This window comes from Salvia hispanica, chromosome 2, assembly GCF_029641045.1.
Source record: "Salvia hispanica isolate PSC_SH4W2 chromosome 2, Shi_PSC_v1, whole genome shotgun sequence".
NCBI lineage: Eukaryota > Viridiplantae > Streptophyta > Magnoliopsida > Lamiales > Lamiaceae > Salvia > Salvia hispanica.
This window is the reverse complement of record NC_142693.1, coordinates 45,763,433-45,786,069: the sequence shown is the minus strand read 5'-3', so window position 1 is coordinate 45,786,069 and position 22,637 is coordinate 45,763,433. Positions and strand designations below refer to the sequence as shown.

At 40.3% G+C, this 22,637-nt stretch overlaps 1 long non-coding RNA gene and 1 pseudogene across 8 annotated transcripts; one reads left to right on the top strand and one right to left on the bottom strand.

The window, feature by feature from the left end:
- Positions 1–1,556: 1,556 nt before the first annotated feature.
- Positions 1,557–21,381, bottom strand: LOC125196210 (gamma carbonic anhydrase 2, mitochondrial-like; annotated as a pseudogene).
- Positions 15,209–18,250, top strand: LOC125202176 (uncharacterized). 8 transcript variants are annotated; one of them, XR_007173046.2, is made up of 8 exons: positions 15,215–15,421; positions 16,154–16,223; positions 16,457–16,544; positions 16,896–16,930; positions 17,007–17,038; positions 17,127–17,254; positions 17,636–17,709; positions 17,825–18,250. It is a non-coding gene; the product is annotated as an uncharacterized LOC125202176 (long non-coding RNA). The 8 variants fall into 8 exon arrangements; XR_007173045.2 differs by having other exon boundaries at positions 17,007–17,254; XR_016135124.1 differs by having other exon boundaries at positions 15,209–15,421; positions 16,457–17,038.
- Positions 21,382–22,637: the final 1,256 nt, after the last annotated feature.

The following is a 22,637-nucleotide window of genomic DNA, read 5'->3' as shown; positions in this document are numbered from 1 at the left end:
TCTTTCTTTTTTCCTTTTCAAATATTTTATCGTATATCACTCACTAATACTACTACACTTTTATAGATTAGTATCATTGGCGTCAAATTCATAAATTCCAAACTTAGATGGGTGGGGATCCTCTGCTATGCATTTTTGCACGGTTACAGAAATAAAAAAAATGGATCAAATATATAAACATATAAAAAATTATGAACAAACTTGGTTGTATTAGGAACAGCAAGGACTGTTGTGTAACAGATCCCAATCCAAACTAGATAAGGCAAACACTGCAAAAAGAGAAGCCCCATAGCATGATTGGAGAGGGGAGTCCTGTTAGTTTGTCCTTCCTTCCACCATTTAAAGAGTCATTTTAACTCGTCGCAGGTTTTAAGAAATTGTTTAACTTTGTGAAGAAAAAAAAGTAAAGAGAGAAAGTGAGTGGAATGTGGGACCCATTTAAAGTTTTAGTTTTATATTAGATTGTGAGTGTAAAAAGTTGGTGGGAGGTGGGATCCGCATACTAAAAGTGGAATAAAGTCAATAGTTCTATAAATCGTGGACAAACCAAAATGGCAAAAGGGTTCTTTAAATCATGGACGGATCTTAAATTGATAACAGACAACTATGTCAGCAACCTATGTTATGGATGTCAACACAAAGACATTTTTATATCATCTAAATTTAGTTGACATACGTATGTCTTCTGTATAGATGTCAACAGAAGACATATACAGATCACTTGGCATCTATAACATAGGTTGTTGACATAGTTGTTAGTTATAAATTTAAGATAGTTATCAACCGATCATATCCTTTGGAGGAGGTTCCTAATAATTATTTTTTTTTATATACAATTAATATTAATAATAGCAATAAATGATTAATTTATTTATTAAATCGGGCTGAAATCACGAGAGCGGCCAATCTGCGACTATTCCGTTTCCAAGTAGCCAAGCTTGAGCAAATGCACTTTGCCTTCGGAGATTTCTCACTAAACACTAATGCACCAACAATTTCACCTACTCCCCTCGTCCACTAATAAGTGTCTTATATTGCCATTTTCGTCCGTCCACCAATACTAGTCTAATTTACCTTTTACTATTTTTGGTAATAGACCCCACATTCCATTAACTTTATCTCAATCACATTTCATTATAAAACTAATTATATAAAAGTAGAACACATCTTCCACTAACATTTTCTTACTCACTTTGTATTACATTTCTTAAAACCCGTGTCCAGTCAAATATGGTCAAATATGACTACCACAATCGGATCGAGTATTTAATACTCCCTCTGTTCAATGCTAATAGATGTGTTTCATTTTCTGTACTCGTTCCACAATAAAAGTCATACTTTGTCATTTCAATCCATCCCACAATAAGAGTTAGATTTCACTTTTACCATAAATGGTAAGTAAGTTTCACATTCTACTAACTCACTTCACTCACATTTTATTATAAAATTAATATAAAAAAGTAGGCCCCATATTGCACTAACTTTTCCAACTCATATTTCAATCGGCAGCCTCAAAGGGCAATAACTATAAAGCCAAAAATTTCTACTGAAAGATATCATTGAACAGCCTTCTGCAATTTTCCGGGTAGGATGTTGTCTGGAAGGACGAGCTCTGGTGGAGTTTCGCGGACTACACCAATCATTGAGTCGTATTCCTCATCACGACGAGCAAACTTCTTGCGCAGCATCTTTTCAAACTCAATCTCATCAAAGGATTTGGCATTTTCAGCAGCATGAACCTTTGCTAGGTTGACATAGTTGGTTGCTGATTTGATGATGAATTAAATATCTTCTTCAGTAAGCTTTCTGATGAGCTTGGCTGGATTACCGGCCCAGACGTGTAAATATATGGGTTCCAAATTGTACGATCAAATCTCCAGCCCATTCAGGGTTGATCCAATATATACAAAGAAAAAACAAGACAAGGAAATTAGGAAAATTAAGGATATGAAAAAAATCAGTAAAGTTAAACGATAAGGGCAGGAGATTTAAAAGGTGAAACAACATTTTGCTATCTCAATCTCAAGCTTTCAAAAAATAGACACTTGATCATATCATGATCTGAGGATTCGTAGTTTTCTGTTAAAAAAAATTTGGAACTGAGCCCAAAACAGGCATCTATGATCCACTTGTTCTCACTCTTCTTCTATACAAAAATGAGTTGAGAGTCTAATGAAATAGAACTTGATTTTTCTAAAAGTTGGATAAAAAGGTACAAAACTAATGGGGGCAAAGACCTCCTATTTGAAAGCTGCTATCATGCTACGGAGCAAAGTACCAGTTATATCTCCAAAATTCAAATTATGAGGTCTCTTGGCTCAAATAGAGCTTGCTTTGTTCTACCAGAGTGAATTAAGAAAAAGAAGGGATAAGTGTTTGCTATTGTTTCATATATTCATTCAAGTGTATTTCATAGAGAGGAGAATACACACCTAAATAGGCTGAGAATCATGTACATATGGTATGATTTACCCTAGCTATAAATCAGGAAGAGATAATTTACAATTAATGTGAGATCATTCTAATTTAGTTCCTAATCTTGGTGTATCTTCCGTGATATCTTCCAACACCCCCCCTCAAGTTAAACAATGGGATCACCCATTTTTAACTTGCCCAATACTTCATGGAAGCTTCTTGAATCCACAGCCTTCGTAAGAATATCTGCTAACTGGTCTTTTGAACGAACAAATGGAAGGTCCACAATTCTAGCTTCTATATTCTCCTTGATGAAGTGGCGGTCTACTTCAACATGCTTCGTTCGATCATGTTGCACGGGATTTTCAGATATGCTTATTGCTGCCTTGTTGTCACAAAAGAGCTTGCATGGCTCCTTTGACATCAAGCCTAATTCTGTCATCAACTTCTTCAGCCATAGGATCTCTGTCAATCCACTTTTGATTCCACGAAACTCTGCTTTTGCACTTGATAGAGCTACTACCTTTTGCTTTTTACTTCGCCAAGTCACGAGATTTCCACCCACAAAGGTAAGATATCCTGCAGTCGATCTTCGATCATTTGGGTTCCCTGCCCAGTCCGCATCTGTGAACCCATGCACTTCTAAGTTCCCATGGTTTTCAAACAAAACTCCATGTCCCGGAGTCCCCTTCAAGTAACGCACAATTCTCAAAGCCGCTTCCCAGTGATCGACTTGTGGCTTATGCATAAACTGACTAACTATTCCCACTGCATAGGCAATATCTGGTCTAGTATGGGATAAATAGATAAGCTTACCCACCAGACATTGATATCTCGTTTGGTGCGTGAGTTCGGCTCCTTCATCTAGTCGAAGACCATGGTTCTGCATCATTGGAGTCTTTGCAGGCTTGCAATCTAGCATCCCTATTTCGGCCAAAAGATCCAAAACATACTTCCGTTGGCTTATAAATATCCCTTTCTTGGATCGCATCACTTCAATGCCCAGAAAATACTTTAAGAGACCCAAATCCTTCATCTCAAATTCAGAAAAAAGATTCTTCCTTAGCTGGCTTATCTCCTCCTCGTCATCTCCAGTAAGGATCATATCATCCACATAGATAATGAGACACGTGATCTTCCCTTCTTTCTTCTTGAGAAACAGAGTATGATCTGAATTACTCTGTTGGTATCCATATTTCTTCATTACTTCAGTAAACCTCCCAAACCATGCCCTCGGAGATTGTTTCAAACCATAAAGAGTCCTTCTCAGCTTACACACCTCTCCCGCCTTGAATTCCCCATCAAATCCTGGTGGAGCCTCCATATAGATTGGTTTAGTGAGTTCGCCATGCAGAAAGGCATTAGTCACGTCAAACTGATGTAGCGGCCAGTTCTTTGTTGCGGCAATAGAGAAAAGCACACGTATAGTACTCATTTTGGCCACTGGTGAGAAGGTCTCTGAATAATCGACTCCATAGGTTTGAGTATAGCCCTTTGCCACTAACCTCGCCTTGTAGCGCTCAATTGAACCGTCTGGCTTCCTCTTGATCGTGAATACCCAACGGCATCCTACTAGTCTAGACCCCTCGGGTCTCAGACACACTTCCCACGTTCTGTTTTTCATTAGTGCCTTCATTTCTACGAGCATTGCTTCCCTCCAATGTTTGATTTTCATTGCTTCTTCCGCAGTTCTGGGAATTTCCTCTTCATCATATAGAGCTGTTGTGAAGGCCCTTGCCATCTCCGTCAAATTTGCTTTAGCCAGATTCGCCACCGAATATCTACTCTTCTTCGAGATACGTTCTGGGCTGTACCTCTTGGGTGGGACGCCCCTTGTGGTTCGATAAGGGAGTATGTACTGTCCTGTATCTCCATCAATCGCAGCAGTCTCTACCGGTTCCAGTTCTGTCACAGAGTCATTAGGAATATTCGTACTATTGACTCCAGGTTCAGTAATTACCTCAGATATCACTGGAGGAGGACTATCGGGAGAAGGCGAGTGAGGAGGCTCCGCTGTTGACAAGACAGGCTCTGCGGCAGTACTAACTGTCTCTGTTGGTTCCGCGGCAGAGTTGCTTGGTGGTGACACAAACCAACTTAGAGGTCCACTCGTCCTATCAATAGTTCTACTCTCCCCCTGACTACTAAGGTTGGTGTAGTAATACTCACACTCAAGAAAGTTGCAATTCATAGTGGTTATTATCTTCCTAGAGGATGGATCAAAGCACCTATACCCCTTTTGGTTGATTCACCTATACCCCTTTTGGTTGATTCCATACCCCAAAAAAACACATTTTATGGCGCAAGCGGAAAATTTGGTTCTTTCGTGTTTTGGAACATGGACATACACGGAACACCCAAAAATTTTAAGTGGTAAGGTAAGTGGTTCAGGTACTTTGGCTAGGGAAGATAAAAGTTGTAAAGGAGTTTTCATGTTTAAAATTTTTGTTGGTAGACGGTTAACTAAATACACAGATGTAGCAACAGTCTCAGGCCATAAAAATTTTGGAACATTAGAATAAAAAACAAGGCACGAGTAATTTCCAAAATGATCCTATTTTTCCTTTCAGCTACTCCATTTTGTTCGGGGGTATATGGGCAAGAGGTTTGGTGAACTAACCCTTTATCCACGAAAAAATTTGACATTTCCCGATTTACAAACTCCCTCCCGTTGTCTGACCTAAGAATTTTAATGGTTGTCTGAAATTGAGTTTAAACCAGTTTGTAAAAAAGGACAAATTTTTCGTACACCTCAGATTTTTTTTTCAAAAAATATACCCACGTCATTCTCGAACAATCATCCACAAACAATAAAAAATATTTAAAACCATGATCACCAGTAACGGGTGCAGGACCCCAGACATCAGCATGTACCAAAGAAAAAAGACTCTTAACTCGAGTTTAAGATGATTTAAACGATTGTCTGTGGCTCTTGGCCAAAACACAAGATTCGCAATCAAAGTTCTTAAAATGAGAAAACTTAGGAAAAAGTAATTTAAAATAACCATGAGATGGGTGACCATAACGTCTATGCCACAACCAAGCTTCTCGAGTCGCAGATCCGTGAGCCAGCATTGCGGCACTCCCTTGGTGAGCCATCTCGTCAACATAGTAGAGGCCTTGACGCTCAGTGCCACGCCCAATTATCCTCCTCGTCCTGATATCTTGTAATACACAGAAATTAGGATGCATTAGTAGCATACAATTTAATTCCTTCGTCACGTGACTAATAGACATCAACTTGTGAGATAATTTGGGAACATAGAGACAATTCGACAATTTTAGCGTGGGAGAAATCTCAATTGTTCCACTACCCTCTACTGATGTTAATTCCCCATCTGCAGTCTGTATTTGACTTTTCATTTTTCCACAAAAATCCAAAAAATCCCTCCTATCATGAGTCATAGTATCAGTCGCCCCACAATCAAAAAATCCACCCTCTATCTTTTTCACTCGGCTTACATTCTACATTACATGCAATAGGCAATTTGTGCAAGATTTCAAATCTATTGGGGCTGACAAATGCATTATCACATAATATGGGGTCATTTTTCGAAATACTCAAACTATGGGGGTCAGATTGTGAGACATGGGGTTCAATATGTAATTTTTTCAAAAAAGAGGGCCTTGCAGGAAAATTATAAATTGGGCTAGGGTTTCTCAAACCCAGCCCATTACCTCCTGGGAAAATCCCGCCGCCGCTCTCTTCTCCTCCGACGCGTCCGGCGAAGGCTGCCTGCCCGACTTCTTCGCCTCGCCTGCCGCCGCCGCCGCGTGGAGTTTCTCCGTCGGTGCCTCTTCCACGGGAATTGAACTCTGTTCCACCGGCTTCCTCCACTCCGATGGCCAATCGTGCCTTCCCCTTTTGAGTTTCATCCCACCATTCCGGGAATCCCACTAATTTGAAGCAGGTTTCCTTGGTATGTTTATTCATCCCGCAATGAGAGCACCACAACTTGGTTTTGTCTGGCTTGTTGGCTCCACCGCGGCGGTTGTTGGTGGCGGCGGGGTGTTGGGTCTGCTGGCGGGGCGGCGCCGGTTGGGATGAGGTTCGCTGGTTTCGGGCTCCGAATCCGAAGCCCACTCCTCCTGACGGCGCTTCTCCATTCGACGCTCCAGTCGGGTTCGCCGGCGACATGATTTTCTGTCGTATAGCCTCCCGTTTTACCCAGCCATATGCGACGTCCACTGGAGGTGTCGGGCTATCTTTGAGGATATCCCTTCTGACTCCTTCGTATTGAGAATTCAATCCGGCCAAAAATTTGTATAATCTGCGTGTATTAATGATTTCTCGATACTGACACACTCCTTTGTCGCAGCAGGTGATGGTTTTGTTCTGGCATCTATCGATCTCCACCCATACTCCGTGCAGGGTTCTCCAGTACGTTTCCAGATCCATGTCCCCTTGGACAATTCGACTGACCTTCTCCTCTAGGTCGTATATCAGATATGCATCCGACGTACTTTGATACGTCACAGCCAAGCTATCCCAAATCGCCTTCGCACTTTGGTGATGTGCGAAATCTCCGACGAGGTTGATCACCATATTGTCAACGATCCAGGAAAAGACCACCAAATCGGTCTCTTCCCACTCCAGATATTCCTTATCTGTTGGGTCTGGGGGCGCCGGCACTCCCGTGATGTGCCTCGACGCCCGTCTGCATCCAATGGCAACTCGCATAAGCTGAGCCCATAATGGATAATTTCTCCCATTTAGTTTGAATGCTACCGTCACATTCTTGCTGGTTTTGAGTCTGATATCGCCGGGTTTAACATCATCTTCATCCCCTGACATTTTGCAGGTTCGGTTGTCCGTCGCCTTCTGGTGGGGACAAGGTATTGGCGATGATGAACTATTTTCTGAGCCTCTGAATCTCCTGCTCTGAAGCCATGTTTGCTATTGTTTCATATATTCATTCAAGTGTATTTCATAGAGAGGAGAATACACGCCTAAATAGGCTGAGAATCATGTACATATGGTATGATTTACCCTAGCTATAAATCAGGAAGAGATAATTTACAATTAATGTGAGATCATTCTAATTTAGTTCCTAATCTTGGTGTATCTTCCGTGATATCTTCCAACAATAAGTCTTGTGAAAAACATAGAATTCTGATCCAATTTACATATTCACGAGGTATTTTCATAGCAATATACTATTGTGGAGATGAGAGACTAATTCAAGCATTCGAGAGATGACTAATAAAATTGAAACTGAAAGAAGAGATGGGCTATTTGAAAATAAGGGCCCTGTATGCATAATTCATTAAATCTAAGGTTGTATTTTGGATTGAAGGATTTAAATCAACCCGGAATCTCGCTTAATTGTATAACGCTCTGGCCACAAACAACCCTGGGACCACAGCTAGATTTAGCAAAGTGACTGATTAGTTGAACATTCATCATGGATGAACTGAGAGTGGAGTAATTTATTATCAACATTGAGTTTGACTCGGCTTTGATGACTTATGTATATATTTACAGGGTAAATATCATTTTTCAACAAAATTATCAACGCTTTTCACAATAATCCTATACTTACAATAGTGACAGATTACTATGATTAATATTACTCGAGTCTAATTGGCAACCAGAAGCTTGTGCAAACAAAATTGTCATTCAAACTGGAATAAGCAAGATAGAATTGTAGGTCAATTAAGGCCATGGGAGAGAAGGAGAGAGATGTTATTTCTAGTGCAAGCAATGGAGAGATGCCAGGATTGAGAATTCTTGTTTCAAATATTTCATTACAGTTGTATCATGTATATAGTACTAATAATAAACACTTTTTCTCACTCTTTGGAAAGAGAAAGGCAAACAAGATTGGATGACAATAGCAGTCTTTTTTACACTGGAGCCACTGGAGAAAAAATCTGGAGATGAGCAGAGAAGTCATGGGTGATTGATATGAAACTGGATTGCTTTAGATATTTTTCATTCTTGTAGCATCCAGATCGAATGAGTGAGAGAGATCTGTTATGATTTAGAGATAGTCCTAATCAATGACTTAGCCTCCAACTTAGGTAACTAATTTTGTTTCCTGTTAACCAACACTTCCAACATGATCACATCAACTAGTCATTGTTGGAAATTTGGTCAGCTTCCAATATTGTTGAAAAATTGAAAAAGCTGGGAACTATCAAAAGGGTGGGTTATTTATGTCAGAATCATGAAAGTTTGAGGCATCATGTGCTAGACCTATTTTTAACTATATAAATACCAAATTTATCTAATAATGTATTGACCCGAGTATCGGATTTAGACTTCCTCACGCATTACTGACATTATTGACGGCCAGTTATTGAAGACGGAGACAAACATCAAAGATACTTATTTTATAAATTGATTGAGATTTTGATTATTGAGCAGAAACCTGTCCCAATAAGAATGGTTCATATAGAGTTGAAGAGAAACATCCAACAAATAGCACTAAACCAAGTCTAATAATCTGAAACAGTAAAGTGCCTATCAATAACGCAGTCACATAACACTTCCCAAGTTTCAATTAGTAAGGATACTCCTAGAAAACTACCAAAGCTCATAGTAACTTTATTGCCAAAACCACCAAGCAAAATGAAACGGATGAGTTCCTCGTCATATGAACTCCTCGTCATATGAACTTTTACAGGAGGCGAAAAGAAAGAATTCCAGCAGTATAGATTGTCTGGATACTATCTAATAAATATGAGACTCTGTCACTCAATTTAACTCATTCCAAATGACTAGGTCAATAGGAAATATTAAACTACTACTTGAACATAAGACATATATCACACATAACTACACAGGAACACTTTGGTGTGTGGAACACTTATTGACGGCCAGTTATTGAAGACGGAGACAAACATCAAAGATACTTATTTTATAAATTGATTGAGATTTTGATTATTGGGCAGAAACCTGTCCCAATAAGAATGGTTCATATAGAGTTGAAGAGAAACATCCAACAAATAGCACTAAACCAAGTCTAATAATCTGAAACAGTAAAGTGCCTATCAATAACGCAGTCACATAACACTTCCCAAGTTTCAATTAGTAAGGATACTCCTAGAAAACTACAAAAGCTCATAGTAACTTTATTGCCAAAACCACCAAGCAAAATGAAACGGATGAGTTCCTCGTCATATGAACTTTTACAGGAGGCGAAAAGAAAGAATTCCAGCAGTATAGATTGTCTGGATACTATCTAATAAATATGAGACTCTATCACTCAATTTAACTCATTCCAAATGACTAGGTCAATAGGAAATATTAAACTACTACTTGAACATAAGACATATATCACACATAACTACACAGGAACACTTTGGTGTGTGGGACGAGAGCGGAGAGTAGATATTGGATATCTGGAACTGGATAGATACTCTTTCAATGAAAGATAAGCATAACCTCCTATTGCAAGATAGAAAACAGAATTTTAAAAGAAGTGCATTATAGCAAATGAAATGGCATACCTCTCCAGTACGGATTCTGGTGTCCTGTCTCACAAGGGATCCTGCAGCAACCATGGCATGTTTCTCCACAACCACACCATCAAGAAGGGTTGCTCCCATTCCAACAAAAGCCTCGTCCTCAATTGTACATCCATGTACAACCGCACTATGACCTATTTGTTCCAAATAAGATTTAAAAATTGGAAATTATACGATGAAGTCCTTCATATGCTAAGTATTGGACTATTTCTACTTTGTATCCAAAAAACAGGGGAGTCAAATCTGCTTACCAATTGTAACATTATTTCCAATAATAGTTGGCAGAACTTCCCCACTTAGATTAGATTTTGCTACGTGCACTATGGAATTGTCCTGTATGTTAGTTCCAGTCCCAACACTGATGGAGTTTACATCACCTGTTTACAGGAAAGAGGCATACTAATCATTTTGCAACAATGTGAACAGCACCATTCTGTTTTGTAATTTAACTACGTTAGCTTTCCAAAATATCAATTCTGAAGAAGCCTATCAGAATTATTTAAAGTCGAAGAGGATCAGATCAAACTAAGACTATAGACTCTCGAGGAATCATGTAAAACTCAACATCAGTTAGAGTGGACAACTTGGTTGCAGTATGATAAGGCATTTGCATATGAAGAGCACACTGAGATGACTAGATGAGAACAAAGAGTCTAATAGACATAATAAATCTTGATATTGAACTGTGCTAATGCGGTAACATAAAATTAGCTTGATGCACTGCATGAAATGAAATCGAGAAACAGGAGGAAACTTCACTCGGCGCAAGAACCGGAGAATCTGTACAAGCCTTACAAGGTGATCATTTTTCCAAGGGGCACCATAAGTCGAAATGATGGGGTCAGGGGTTCTTAACGTGGAAAACCAGATGTATGCGAGACCCGTGGGGAAGTTTCAACCTGTACGCCGCTTCTCCAATGCGGGCCTCCACCCGAAAAGGCCCGAAATACCGCGGAGCAAGCTTCCTGTTGGCAGCCGAAAATAATGTGGACGGGCGGTATGCCCGGAATTTCAGGTACACCAGGTCCCTCGAGTGAAGAAAATCCACGGCAGCCTGCGATCGTATCTCGCCGAATGTGCGCTGGTATTGTAACAATACTCCGCCCAAGCGAGCCACCTATTCAAGGTCTTCGGTCTATTCGACGAGAAACATCGAAGGTAGGTCTGCAAGCAACGATTCATGACCTCCGTTTGACCATCCGTCTCGGGGTGATAGGCCGAGCTCATCTTTAATTTAGTCCCTATCGCCCGGAAAAGTTCCTACTAAAAAACACTAAGGAAAACGGGGTTGCGATCTGAGAAGCCGCACGATCTCTTTTGCGAACAGGTCCACCACCTGCCGAGCAGAGAATGAGTGCCGTAACGCGATGAAATGTGCGTATTTGGACAGCCGGTCCACCACTACAAAGACACAATTCACCCCTCCCGCTTTCGGAAGACCGGAGAGAAAATCCATACTAATGTCCTCCCAAATACGCTCCGGGGATGGGAAGGGGACTTAAAAGGCCGGCCAGGGCTTGTGTGTCAGACTTATGCTTCTGGCACGTGGCGCAAGCAGCTACAAAATTTGTCACTTGCTTGACCATACCCGGCCAATAGACATTGGTTGCCAACCGCCGGTCGGGGCTTGTGTGTCAGACTTATGCTTTTGGCACGTGGCGCAAGCGGCTACAAAATTTGTCGCTTGCTTGACCATACCCGACCAATAGACATTGGTTGCCAACCACCGGTAAGTGCGATACGCGCTAGCATGTCCGCCGCTCGGAGTCAAATGGAATTCAACCAATAATTTCGGAATCCAAGGAGAGTGAGGGGGCACGACGATCCTTCCCTTATAAAACAGAACACCATGTATGAGCTCATAATGAGAGGTTGTTGGGCGGCCTGTCGGCGGACAAAGAGGACGTCTCACCAAGCCGGACAGGTTGGGCGGGATAGAGTATCAAATTCGACGGAGTCCTCATCCCTCCGTGAGAGCGCGTCAGCGGCTCAATTCAACCAACCGTCTTTGCAGAGAATAATGAAGTCATAGCCGAGCAGCTTTGCCACCAATTCTGCTGTGCCGGTGTGGAAAGTGGATGAGCCAATAACTGCTCAAAGCTACGTTGATTGGTGTGGACCGCGAAATGCCGTCCCAAAAGATAGGGCCGCCAATGATGAATGGCCAGAACCAAAGCCATGAGCTCCTTCTCATATGCGGATTTGGCTAGCCATAGGTCGGACAGAGTCATGCTAAAATAGGCCACCGGTTGGTGGTCTTGCATAAGGGCTTGACCTGAAACATCGCATTCAATGACAACTCCTGGAGAAATCAGGCATCCGAAGAAGAGGGGCCGTGGTCAACGCTGCTTTTAACTCGGTGCAAGCGGCGTCTGTGTCGGCCGGCCAAATCCACGACTTTCTAGGTGGAGCATGATCTGACTTTTTAAGCAACGCGATTAGGGGTGCCGTAATCTTCCCTTAATCGCAGATAAAGTGCTGGTAATAGCCCACGAGACCGAGGAATCCGCGAACCCCCTTGAGAGATGTCGGGGTCGGCCAACATAGCATCGCCGAAATCTTCGCAGGATCCGTTGGCATGCCCTGGAACGAAACAATACGACCGAGATATTCAACACTCGTTCGACCCAATAAGCATTTCTTTGGAATTACCACGAGAAAGTGTTCTCTCAGAATACCGAAAAATCTGGCAAAGATGCTCCAGAAGAGTTGTCCAAGAAGTGCTATATACGAGAATATCATCAAAAACAACCAAGACAAACCGTCGCAGAAGAGGCCGGAAAATGTCATTCATCAAACTTTGGAAAGTGGCGGGTGCGTCGGTGAGGCCGAAAGACATGACCAGGAACTCATAGTGGTCGGAATGAGTGCGGAAAGCGGTCTTATGCACGCCGGTCGCAGCCACGCGAATTTGGTGATATCCCACCTTAAGATCAAGCTTGCTAAACCATCGAGATCCATGGAGTTTGTCCAGCAACTCCTGTATAATCGGGATGAGGTACTTGTATGGAATGGTGCGCTTATTGAGCTCACGGTAATCAACGCAAAAACGCCACGAACCATCTTTCTTCCGCACCAATAACACCGAGCTTGACTGGAGCTTGGTTGAATCACTCTCGACGCCAACATTTCAGCGATGAGTTTCTCCATCTCGTCCTTTTGTAAGTGGTTGTACCTGTTTGGTCGAACCGAGACAGGTTGGGGTGCGGCGCACGGGAGGCAGCATCGCTGAGACGTGGCAGACAGAAGGAAATGCCTCGATCACCTCGCACAGCTGATCCCAAGCCGCTGCGGACAGGTATAACCACTTAAAAAAGGGACGAGATGGAGAAACTCGTCACTGAAATGTTGACGTTCAGCCAAGCTCTAGTCCAGCCCGGTGTTATTGGTACGCAAGAAAGCTGGTTCGTGTTGTTTTTGCGTTGATTATCGCGAGCTCAATAAGCGCACCATTCCTGACAAGTACCCCATCCCAATTTTACAGAAGAGTCTAGATGAACTTTATGGATCTCGATGGTTTAGCAAGCTTGATTTAAGGCGAGGTATAGCCAAATTCGCATGGCTGCGATCGACGTGCATAAAACCACTTTCCACACTCATTCTAGCCACTATGAGTTTTCCTCGTCATGCCGTTCGGCCTCAGTAACGCACCCGCCACTTTCCAAAGTTTGATGAACGACATTTTCCGACCTCTTCTCCAACGCTTTGTCTTGGTTTTCTTTGACAATATTCTTGTCTATAGCGGTTCTTGGACAGCTCATCTGGTTTTCGGTATTCTGAGGGAACACTCCCGCATGGTAAATCCAAAGAAATGCTTAATGGATCGAACGAGTGTTGAATATTTCGGCCATATTGTTTCTTTCGAGGGCGTACGAATGGATCCCGTGAAGATTTCGGCGGCGCTACGTTGGCCGACCCCGACATCTCTCAAGGGGGTTCACGGATTCGTCGGTCTCACGGGTTATTACCGGCACTTAATCCGCGATTAAGGGAAGATTGTGGCGCCCTTGACCGCGTTGATTAAAGAGTTAGACCCTGCTCCACCTAGAAAGTCCTGGATTTGGCCAGCCGACGAAGACACCACTCTCACTGTGTTAAACACGGTGTTGACCACGACCCCTCTCCTTTAGATGCCCGATTTCTCCAAGAGTTTCGTCATTGAATGCAATGCTTCGGGTCATGGCCTTGGAGCGGTTCTCATGCAAGACCGCCAACCGATGGCCTATTTTAGCAAGACTCTATCCGACTGATGGCTTGCCAAATCCGCATACGAGAAGGAGCTCATGTCTTTGGTTCTAGCCATTCATCATTGGCGGCCCTATCTTTTGGGACGGTATTTCGTGGTGCACACCAATCAACGTAGGTTGTTGATTGATTGAAGCAGTTATTGGCTCATCCACTTTCCACACCGCCACAGCAGAATTGGGCGGCAAAGCTGCTCGGCTATGACTTCATTATTCTCTACAAAGTCGGCCAGCTGAATCGAGCTCACGGAGGGATGAGGACTCTGTCGAACAGACGTGCAGTCCTCTTTGTCCGCCGACCCAACCTTGGCTAAGATCAAAGCCGATCTAGAGGCAGGCCACCCAACAACCTCTCATTTTGAGCTCATACATGGTGTTCTGTTTTATACGGGAAATTATCAAAATCTCAGATTGTGCAGGAGTTTATTTCTTTCTCGCGTTCCCGGACGAGCACAACTCGTGCTGTTTTTCTCAGTAGCACCTTTACTTAACATTTACTCCTGTATTCAAATTTTTATGGCAAATATGCAATGTCTCGTTGAGTAAATTCAACAGCGGCCCAACTTTGTTATTTTATCTCAAGAATAGATAATCCATATAGTGATTAAGCTAAATGAAATTTTTTTTCGCGACTCAACTTTTTCTAATTGTCATTAAGTGATGATATAAATCGCATATTATATATCTTCCATTATATTTGGACAGAGGAGAGTGATCAATTGCTAACTCCTCATTTATTGGCTAACTACAACTAATTTAAGGCCATAGGATTTTAGAAGACGTGTGGTCTACAATTTGCCACGTCTAATTTTCGTTTTTGTTAATAAAATCAAAAAAGATAAAAAATAAACTCCAAATTAGGGTTTTAGATGAAAATGTCAATGATCAATTGCCAACTCACTACAACAAATCTTCTCTTTAAGGACACAAATTTAACGACGCAATTGATTGCGTTGGAAATTTTTTAAAAGTTATTAAAATTAGCGCAAGAAATAGCGTCTTAATTTAAGGCCTCTGATTACTTCTATTGAAATTGCAACTCTAAACTCTAATTAAAAATCAGAATATATTAGAATAACAGCCCAACCCCAAGGCCCATTAGCAGTTTGTTCTCTCTCACCATTCACGCAACAGCCATGCCCAATGCATTCACCGCCGTCGCCTCTCAGCTGTGCACCGCCGCCGTTTCACCACCATCGGTAACGGTCATCGTTCCGCCACAACACGACTGGATACTTGGATACTGGCTGTCACTCCTTGTGAAGCTTCGAAAGCCATTTTTTTCCATGGTATCTCAATTGGATTGATGAAGATTAGGTTTTATAATGTTTTGAATTTGTTCAAATATATATATGCTTTGATACATCTACGATTTAATAGTTTTATTTTTATTTGTTCTAATGTGTCAAATTCTCTATTTTGTTTTCTGATTTTTCCGATTGCTCAAGTTCTATTTGATTTCAATCATGCTCACTTTGCTAGATTTTAATGTTGCATTTCATCGATGATAAAATTCCTGGTTTTAAGCTTCTGAGCATTTTTTTAAATTTGATTTTAAGCATTTTTTTAATTACTTTTTTAATCTCTGTTACTCTTTCTCACTTATTATTTCTATTCTAATTTTGTGCTAATTGAACCTCTTTTCTGATTTGCTTCTTTGTTAGTTTTCCTCCCAAAGCATATCTATGTGAAGATAAGATTCATTGTCCCCATTCCTCAATTCGTGTTTCTATGCGGGGTATTGGTGCATGTAATTGTTGGTTAGATCGATTAGGTATTCATGTTATGGCCTTTGGTTTCTGAATGGTTGTGTAGTATTATTTTTATCAGCAACACAGAGCTTCATATAGAATAGGTAAAATATTGCTTGATTTTTGTGTATCTTGTCTTGGTAATAGAGTGGCATATGAGCCACAATGAATAACACATCTCATTGTGTGTTAGGGACGTTAACACTCTCTTAACCACTGTGTGTTGTCTGTGTTTTGAGGTAATCCATTTTGTATGTTTTGATTTAATAGGTGTTGGGGGTTATGCATACATATATCATGGAGCCTCCATGATGGCACGGAATGATCACTAGTAAGCCAGGTTTTCCTCATCTCTATTGATTGATATGCCTATTTTATAGTAAGTCTCTAATTAGGTATCCAATTATGTTTTATTATCTTGAAATATTACAAGTTCAATTCATTCTTATAGAATAACTCCCCTAATATACTTTGATAAGGAATGCAGTGTTCATAGAATATAATGATATATGTTCTGATTAATTAGTATATATTGTATAATTCTTTCTTATTTTTACTTAATTTTTTTTGCAGTGATAATTAGGGAAATTTCAAATTTTTTGGCAAATAGCCCCCACAGTGCTTGTTTCCCTTCTCTTGGTGCATTCAGTAACATCGTTAGGTAAGCTATTCCCAATACTATTTTCAATTTATGCCCAAATTATGCAATCCTTGATGTTGAATATGGTATGCTGTAATCTTATATTGGCCTACTTCATCTTAAATCAGAAACTGTATGTACTAGAGATATTGGGTTTTTATATTTGCGTCGTTGGTTGTGTCATAATTGTTATAGATGTGCCACAAGAGCAGCCTATTTCTTCTGTGCAGGAAATTAGAGTATGGTAACACAGCCAGGTAGTATAAGTCTTTGTTTTGTTCGCCTATTGCTTGAAAAGTCACTCTCTACCACATGTCAGTCATTCATTTGCGACGGTAGCGTCTTTCTCACTATTCACATGTATTTTTTTAGGTGCTGTGTGTAGAGGAAATGTAAAGTGCTGCCAGGTGATGATAGTTCACCCCATTAATTTTTGAAATTATGTTAGTAATTCCATGCCTGATAATCGATTCCTCTGTGTAGAATTTCCAGAAAGATCATATGGTGCTAAGAATGTATACATTTATCCCATACACAGGGCCTTTCCCTCCCCCTTCAAAAGGTGATTAAGTATATTATTTATAATGTGTAATTTAATTCCAGATTTATGTAGTACATCATTGTGGAGCTTCTCATTAAGGAGGTGAAGCTTGTGATACACTTGTAACTCCGGTGGCACCTCATTCTTAGAAGAGAAGTAGAGGTGCTGAGTCCACAATTTATCAGAAAAGGTGTGTGATGCTCTTAGTTTATTGCATGTAGTTTGTGGACATTTTGTACTGCAAATTTTTCTCAGACCAGTAACTATTTTTGTCTGGATTTTTTAAAGAGATCCTTGGTTAGTGACAATATTACATAAACATTATTCATAATCTGAAAGTATCACAAAGGCATTGAAAATTATAAGTTCATTATGTTAGTCAGGGTTGGGGCCATAAATATAGTTATATGGTAGAGGTTATAAACTATTCAATTGTTTCTTGGCTATTAGATTTGGGTATTGTAATGGTGTACGAGTTTATGCTTATAATTGTAATCTTGAGATATTTTGTAGTTGTGGCTCTTCTAATCATCCTTTAACTTGATCCAATATTTTCCTTATGTTCTAATAGGATATCCTGGTAACTTTACCCGACTGATGATAAGACTTTTCTAACTCCCCAACTCCCCTGGTGGTTCATATGAGGTATGGCCTTTGTGATTTGTCTTCTTGATTTTGTGAACTCCTGTTTTCTGTTTGTGTCTTCATTATATTTGTCTTTGAATTTTACTCCTGATATTGTGATTCTTTGATTTACCAGGCCATCCAACAAGATAATGCTTCACTCCTAAATTCCATTCCTAGATATGATTATAAACATGCTCAAGGTATGAGTTCTCATCTTTTACTTTTTTCTGGTTTACTATCTTATGCTCTTTATTTCTCCTTCATTTCTCACTTTTGGCCCTACATTTGGATGTGTGTGTGAGAGAGACAGATCTGTAGAGCAAGATGAAGTGATATTATGAGGCAGTAGTAGCAATGAGCTGTTTAGTAGCCTCCCAATATCATGTAATAGTAGATTCTGTTACTATTTGCATTTCTATCTGATGTATTTCTATTCTGTAATGTTTCTTTAGCATTTGCAAATTAGTTTTATCCATTGTAATGAAACTCCTGCAAATGATGTGTATAAATGAAGTTATGGTTGAAGATCATTAATAATTAGTGAAGCAGATCATCTTAATTGGGTATTTTATTTAGATTTATTCTCTTAATTGTATTTAGGGACACTTCTTAATAATGTCTCTAAGGTGCATTTAGAGACGCTTTTCAAAAAAATGTCTCTAATTTGCATTTAGGGACGCTTTTTTAGTAGTCTCTAAGTTGCCTTTTTAGGGACGCTTTTTAAAAAGTGTCCCAATATTATTTCACCGACGCTTCCATTTTGCGTCCTTATCTTGTTTTGGCACGCCACCAATAAGGACGCATTTTAAAGCGTAGGTGATTTATTTAACAACATAAATTAGCGTCTCTAATGCAATATAAAAGCGTCCTTAGACGTTATTTTTGTTGTAGTGACTCCTCAACTTTTTCGCGTCTCAACTTTTTCTAATTGTCATTAAGTGATGATATAAATCGCATATTATATATCTTCCATTATATTTGGACGGAGGGGAGTGATCAATTGCTAACTCCTCATTTATTGGCTAACTACAACTAATTTAAGGCCATAGGATTTTAGAAAACGTGTGGTCTACAATTTGCCACGTCTAATTTTCGTTTTTATTAATAAAATCAAAAAAGATAAAAAATAAACTCCAAATTAGGGTTTTAGATGAAAATGTCAATATAGTGTTTCGAAAATATCAACACAATGCTTTGAGAATGTCAACACAATGCTTTGAGAATGTTAACACATTGTTTATATTGACATTCTACATGTATTATATTGACATTTATATAGTATGTTGACATTTCTGCAAGTACGAAATTTCGAATTTTTTAAAAAAATTTTTACGACAGAATATATGCGCATATTAGGATATCGTTGGAATCCTTATGAAATTATCTTTAATTTGATATATGTTATATGAATTTAAAGTTTTGGGATTTCTTTTAAAAGTTAGTTATAACTAAACATGTAGTTAATTGACATTAATACCCCTATTGATATTTTTTGGAATTAATCCTATGGCCTTATTGACGTTTTTCGTTGATCGTATTGATATTTAGGGATTAATGATCTAAGCCCTTAATTTGAATATCTAATTGCTATTATTTAGTTGTACTTAGCAATTAAGTTATGAGTTAGCAATATAACACTCCCCTTTGGACAGATGACCGTCACTTTATTTTATGTACATCTCTTCTTAATTTAATACTCCCTTCATCCCTCAAAAGTACTACGAAGTATTTCCTTTTTAGTCCGTCCCTGAAAAGTATGTATTTTCTAATTTTGGAAATCCAACTACACTCTCCACTAACACTACTTCCACTATCCTTTCTCTATCCCTCTTTTACTTTACCAATTATGCATTAAAACTTGTGCTCAACCAAATGTTCATACTTTTCAGGGACATTTAGGATCTCATGTTGGAAACTTGGAAATATGTAACCACCTTGAATATAAGGGCTATGCTCATGCTAAGAGTCGTAAATTTTCATTGACTGTAGCAGTTCACTTCCATAGAACCCAATCAGCGTGTCCATTAATTGACTGCATAAGCCTTGCGGTTGAGTTGTTCGTCAACCAGCGGACAAGAGTATACTTTATGGTAAACCCCAAGAGAACTTCTCTACTTTGTAAGACCTAACATTTTTACTTCTCTAAATAGCTCAATAAACATTTCATTACTCATTAGGCAGAACTAAAGCTTTATAAATTATAATTGATCAAATTTTGATTTTGAAGACTTGTTACTGGCAGTGATCTTTTAGTGATAGTCTTCTCTGTCAATCATGACAGGATTTTCATATAAAAAAAGAGATGTGAATCGCCCAATCTCTTTGCAGCAACACCTAGGTAAAAATTAACTCAAGGCATAAACAGAGGCTGCAATTCTGCAAATCACAGAATATCATGAGGAAACAAAACATACCACACAGGACTGTGTTTCACTCAGATCAATATCAGCAAAGTAATATTAGCCAGATTAGATGCTACATTTTAAAGTGCATACCTCGAAGGACAGATCCATACCATATCGATGATCCTTGGCCCACCTGAACATCCCCAATGACAGAGGCACTTGGGGCAATAAATGCGTCTATATCAACCACCGGAGATTTATCTTAGAAACTGAAAATAAACACTTATAAGATCAAAGGCATGGATACAAAAAGTATTCTAAAAATACTAAGAACAAAATATTGAAGGCTGAAGCTGTTTGAAAGAAAGTGCATCATGAACTAAACAACCAGAAGCATAGATTTATGCTACAATGAGATGGGACATTATAAAAAAACAAATTGCTAGAAAATACCAACATATGAAAGGTGTAAGGTACATGACAAAAATTAATGCTGTATATGAAAGCAGATCCAATGAAATTTTCCCTGAAATTAAGGTTACCAAGGATCAGACATGAAAGGTGAAATCTGAATAAAACATACCAGGTGCCCTGGAAAAGCAAAATATATATAAGAGCAAGATCAAACTACTCTGAATCTGAATGGGCTTGATTATCCTGACAAGTTACAAAACACACAAGGACTTGATTACCTAAACTTATGTATGTGTCCCAGAATCTAATTCTAACATCTACAAGTGATCTGGACTGGTACACGTAATAAATCTCGCTTAACATGCCTCAATATTGTTTGTGAACTTTTCAATATTATGCTCGACACAAAAAGTTCTTAAAGGAAATAATTCAAAAATAAAAGTACTAATAATTATTCTAATTAAATGAAAAGAACTACTTAGAGACAAAGTCTCCAAACCACGCTGGTTTCTTGGGCTGCCTCGTTGATCTCCGTGGCTCTGTGTTCTCAACTCTCTCCTCCATTTCATCCTCGTCGCTATCTTCCGACGCCGTCTCTACCTCTTGTGCTTCCACGGCGTCGATGCTCTGTTCTAACGTTGGACCCGTATCAACTCCCTCCCCGATAACAAGCTCCTTGTCCGCAAGGAGGTAAGGAAAATGCTGCTCTATTGTCGCCAAAGGCTCCCACGAAGAAGAAGAGGCTACATCAACCCCAAGGCTGACACCTGGTCAATAGGCTGCCCGTTCACCAAGGCTGTACGTCGGTCAAGTATCCTCACCGGTCTCTGCACTGACCTCGCCCCCACAAATTCAGATGGGAAATCAGCCCTTGCCTCCGAAGCTTCCCCCTCGACGAAAGATCGAAGTAAACTGACGTGGAAAACATCATGGATACGAGCCCCCTACGGTAGCTGTAATCGGTATGCAACAGGCCCGATTCTTTCCGTCACAGTAAAGGGGCCATAAAATCTCCGAGCTAGCTTCGCGGACACCGGTCGCGCCACAGAATGTTGACGATATTGTTGTAACTTAAGTAAGACCTTATCTCCCACCTCAAACTGAACATCACGCCGATGCTTATTGGCTGCATTTCTCATTCGTTGTTGAGCTCGTTCCAAATTCCTCCGCAGCTCCACCAAAAGTTCTCCCCACTGCTGGATGAGCTCAGCGACTTCCGGCTCCACCCGAATTCTGCCCGTAGTAGGCATTGCCGCCACCAAAGGCGGTGGGTCGCGCCCATAAAGCGCCCTAAAAGGGGAAGTGCCGATGGACTCATTATGAAAACAGTTAAGAGCCAGTTCCGCCCACGGAAGAAAGTTAGCCCACTTAGCTGGACGCTCCGACGTGAAAGCCCTCAAGTATTGTTCTAAACCACGATTACGCACCTCGGTTTGACCATCTGACTGAGGGTGGTAGGCGGTAGAGAAATGGAGTTTCGTGCCGCTGAGTTGAAGCATATCTCTCCACACATCACTGAGAAAAATCGGATCACGATCAGAAACCAAAGTCTTGGGGAACCCGTGATGCTTAACCACTGTCTCAATAAATAAACGCGCAACTCGCATCGCGTCAAAATGTGCTGGTAGCAAAGCGAAGTGAGCATACTTAGATAAACGGTCCACCGCGACCATAATGGTTGTGTACCCACGAGAATTCGGCAAACCCACTATAAAGTCCATAGACTCATCCTCCCAAACTTGCGACGGAATGGGCAGAGGTTGTAGTAACCCTACGGGTCGCTGCGTGGAATATTTGGTCGTCTGGCACACGACACATGCGGCCACAAAATTTTTCACATCAGTGCGCACGTTGTGCCAATGAAAGTGGGTAGTCAACTGTCGCAGTGATGGGGTTTGGTGCCCCTTGCACAGCGGAAGACTTGTACAAAACAAATAAATCAGACACGGATCTATTTGACCGATTATGCGATAATCAATTCACATGTTAAACAGAAAATTACATCCTAGAACGTAAATAATTCATGCTTAAAGAAAGTAAATCCTAAAACATGAATTCTACGGTTTAGAGTTACCGATTTGATTCTCCAAAGAATCGACGATTGCTCGCGCCTTCTCCACGTGATGATCTTCAATACTAGACCACGGATCTTCTCTCTGGTTCCCGAACTGTATCTCGATATCAGGG